This window comes from Trichechus manatus, unplaced genomic scaffold (assembly GCF_000243295.1).
Source record: "Trichechus manatus latirostris isolate Lorelei unplaced genomic scaffold, TriManLat1.0 scaffold00006, whole genome shotgun sequence".
Classification (NCBI taxonomy): domain Eukaryota; kingdom Metazoa; phylum Chordata; class Mammalia; order Sirenia; family Trichechidae; genus Trichechus; species Trichechus manatus.
In genome coordinates this window covers 12,221,135-12,225,815 of record NW_004443942.1, presented here as the reverse complement: position 1 = coordinate 12,225,815, position 4,681 = coordinate 12,221,135, and positions in this window count along the sequence as shown.

The window sequence follows — 4,681 nt, the reverse complement described above, 5'->3', positions numbered from 1 at the left end:
GAAAATTCCTTATAGATGAGGCAGGAGAACATGCCCAGAAAAACAGAACTTGAATTTATCACTCTGCACACATTCTCTGAGTGAATGAATCTGCCAGGCATTAGGGCCCAGAGTCAAAGGAAATGATGCCTACTCTCAAAAAGTTCATAGTCTACTGTGGGAAGCAAACAGTTAAATTATTCCAATAGGTAGAGTTGCCAGATTTAGCAAATAAAAATACAGGATTCCCAGTTAAAAGTAAATTTCAGATAAGCAATAATTTTTTAGTGTAAGTATGTTCCAATAATTTTTTAGTGTAAGTATTTCCCATGCAATATTTGAGACATCCCACCCACTGCTGTCGAGTCAATTCTGACTCATAGCGACCCTATAGGACAGAGTAGAACTGCCCCATAGGATGTCCAAAGCTGTAAACCTTTACGGAAGCGGACTGTCACGTCTTTTTCCTATGGAGCAGCTGGTGGGTTTGTTTGTTACAGAGATTTAACCTTTTGGTTAGCAGCTGAGTGCTTTAACCACTGCGCCACCAGGACTTCTTATCTGGAACATACTTACACTAAAAAAATTGTTGCCTATCTAAAATTTAAACTTAACCAAGTACACCTACTCCTCACTTATCCACTATCTCATTATCTGACATTTTGCCTTTATGATGATAGTAAAAAATCCACTATCTGATTATTTTGAACAGTAAGGACATAAGTCTGGCAGTAACAAAGGCTGAGGTGCGAGGCAAGAGTAATGCTGTCTGTGATGGTTAAGTTTATATGTCAACTTGACTGGGCCGTGATTCTCAGTAGTTTGACAGTTATGTAATGTATATAATGCTGTACTTTGGCAGTTATGTAATGATTTAGTCATCCTTTGTTTTGTGATCTGAGGTGGTCATCCTCCATTTTCACATAATGCTGATTTTCGCATAACAACCTGGTCTGTAAGTGAGGAGTGGGTGTACTCCATATTTTTTCTGGCAACTGTAAGTATAGGGTAATAAATACAATGATAATGGTGAGGGTAGGTACTACAAGAAGAACACCCAAGGGATGTGCAACTCACAGTACATACCAGAGAAGGATCCTAGAGGAGGGGAGGCTTAAGTTGAGTCTTTCTAAGTTAGCCAAGTGGAACACAATACTGGGGAAGCCAGCACAACTTGTCTAAGGCAAGGTCATGGAAGCTCCACAGACACATCCAAATTTCCTGAGGGACCAAATTACCCGGCTGAGGGCTCTGGGGACCATGGTCTCAGGGAACATCTAGCTCAACTGGCATAACATAGTTTATAAATAAAATATTCTACATTCTACTTTGGTGAGTAGCATCTGGGGACTTAAAAGCTTGTGAGTGGCCATCTAAGATACTACACTGGTCTTACCCCATCTGGAGCAAGGGAGAAAGAAGAAAACCAAAGACACAAGGGAAAGATTAGTCCAAAGGACTAATGGACCACAACCACCACGGCCTCCACCAGACTGAGTCCAGCACAACCTGATGGTGTCCGGCTACCACCACCAACTGCTCTGACAGGGATCACAATAGAGGGTCCCTGACAGAGCTGGAGAAAAGTGTAAAACAAAATTCTAACTCACAAAAAAAGACCAGACTTACTGGGCAGAAAGAGATGGGAGAAACCCCAAGAGCATGGCCCCCAGACACCCTTTAGCTCAGTGATGAAGTTACTCCTGAGGTTCACCCTTCAGCCGAAGATTAGATAGGCCTATAAAACAGAATGAGACTAAATGGGCACACCAGCCCAAGGGCAAGGATGAGAAGGCAGGAGGAGACAGGAAAGCTAGTAACCCAAGGTCAAGAAGGGGAGAGTGTTGATATGTCATGGAGTTGGCAACCAATGTCACAAAACATATGTATATTAATTGTTTAATGAGAAACTTATTTGCTCTGTAAACCTTCATCTAAAGTACAATAAAAAATAAAGCAGAGAAAACACACACACATAACAAAAGAAGCTAGCCAGGTGGAGAGAGTACAGAAGGCTGCTGGAGGCAGAACCATCAGTGTACACAAAGACACTGGAGTTTGAAAGAGCCGGGCATACTTGGGCAAGTACAAGTAACTTAACAGGGATAAAATAAATAATAAGTAGAATTTCAATAACTATCTGGGAGAAAAGCCAAAGTCAGAATCCTGAATAGCATTACAGTTCAAGAGATAAACAGAAAAAGGGGAGTCATGAAGAGAGCAAGAAGGAGCCGTCTGAGCGGGGAAAAGAAAACCATGAAGCCAAAAGGAGGGAGAAGTCCACAGAGCTCAATGCTGCAGGCAGGCCAAATAAGACAAGAAAAGTCCATTGACTATGCCAACAGGGACGGCATCAGGGACATGATGCCTACCTTCAAGAAGCTCAAGGTTTACTGCAGGAAACAAACACTTAAATGATTCCAATAGGTAGAGCTGCCAGATTTAGCAAATAAAAATACTAGACACTGACAAAAGCCATTTCAGTGGCATGGGATGGCAGCAGGTTGAGAAAGGTCATGGAGACAGCAAGAATTGGAGAAAGTAAGTGTAGAAGTCACTTTCAATAAGTTTGGTTGTGAAAGAAGAAGTACTCTTAGTCCTGGACAAACCAGGATCTTGCCGGCACTTGAAATTTATAGGTCCCCAGTCTTCTCTCCTCCAGCTCCACCCTCCCCACAAGGCAAGATTCTACAGATCAAGGGGATGTGCTCACCTAGAGCCTATACACCCCCTTTTAGACCCTGGCTTTTTTTTTTTGCCCAAATGGCACCAAGCCTGTTTTCAAAGCCTGCATGAGCCTCTTCCCCAGGTCTCTCCTCCCAAGAGTAGACCATGCCACTGGCATGCCCATCCTCAAACCTGAGGTGTGGCTCAGGGAAGGCTGTTTATGAGGGGTGTGGTGGATTTTGGACATGCAGACAGGTGTCCACACTTTTGTGCACACGAATGGCCCTTCAGGATGTGGGATGAAGTAGAGTAGGCTACAGGCCTCCATTTGTAGTATAAGGCCTCATAAGAGTTAGGGGACATCTGTGAGAAGAGGTGGTTATAGAGGGATATAAGGCTTCTGAAAATAATCACAATTTGAAAGAACTTGTGGTGAAGGAAATAATTTATAGAAGACAGAATAATGGATAATCAGTTCCCAGTAGCAGGCAGACTGCTAGCAGCAGATGTTTCAAATGAAGAGACTACTTACAGAACCCACAGAAGGGTTAATGGAATAAACAAGGGATATTGAGGCATCCAAAGACTAGCAACAGTGGGAAGCCATTATGTCCCATTACATCCCTAGGCCTGAAAGGACAGGAGATTGACAGGGTGATATTGCCAGAGTCCAGAGATCTTGGTTGCTGCAGTTGCAGGCACCCCCTAAATGCAACAAAACAAGAAGGGAACTTTTTTCCTGAGCTCCAGCTGGTGAGTAAATCCAACTAGAATCCAGACAACAAAGGATCCTAGGGTCAATGGATTCCAAAGAAATCAGTCTCCCAGGACAAAAGCAGAATGGAGAAGAGGTAGGAAGTAGATTTGCAGGCGCAAAAATTCAGTTGCCTTCAAGTCATCTCCAACTCATGGTGACCCATGTATGTCAGAGTAGAACTGTGCTCCATAGGGTTTTAAATGGCCAATTTGTGGAAGTAGATCACCGGACCCTTCTTCTGAGGCACCTCTGGGTGGACTCCAACCTCCAGCCTTTCAGTTGGCAGTTGAGCATGTTTGCACCACCCAGGGACTCACTAAAGGGACAAGCAGAGAATAAATAACTGGTCCCCAAGAAGGCAGGAGGGGATTTAACTCAGCACACGTGAAGAGAATGGAAGGTAAGCTGAGAGACAGGGGAATGTCTTGTTTTTCCTCCTGCAGAGAGCAAGTAATTGTGGTCAGCAGCTCGCATTTGATCTTGAGGCCTTTATGCAGTATATGTAATACTCCCTTAGTACGGCAAGCAGTTTGTGCTTGACTGCTGGCAGTTCAAACCCACCCAGCAGTGCCACAGAAGAAAGGCCTGGAGATCTGTTTCTGTAAATATTACAGCCAAGAAAATCCTATGCAGCGGTTCTACTCTGTAACACTTGGGGTTGCCATGAGTCAGAGTCAACTCAACCGCAGCGGGCTGGGTTTGGTTTTTGGAAGGTAAGACTATTTCCCCATCCCTTCCCAAAATAAGAGGAATGTGACATTCCTCTTATGCCTACCTCTTTCCCTTCCCTACACTGACTAAGTGAACTAAGAGCAGCTGAAATTCTGGGGGTGGGAGGATTTCTCCTTTTCTCTCTTTCCTCCATTAACCTCCTGGACCACCAGCTCAGGGCCTGCAAACAACCCTCCAGCAACCTAAAAGCCCACACACTTCAGAATACTTCCCTCTCAGGCATTGGCTCCTGGGTCATAATGGCCTCTCTCTGACAGGTCACTTCTTTGGCCAAATCAAGACTCCCTACCTGTTAGAAGAAAAATATATTTTAAAAGTAATTTTCATTACATTAGGAAGAACAAGTAGCCCTACCTTTAGTCCTCTCATTAGTGTCTGGATTGGGGGGAAGAATCTCTTTACCCTAAAAGGGCAAATCTCCATATTTCAAACAGAGACAAAATGAGCCCAAGAATTTTGGATGTTTAGAGAGAAGGACCCCCACATGTCTGTCAGTTTGTCCTACTGTGGGGGCTTGTGTGTTGCTGTGATGCTGGAAGCTATGAC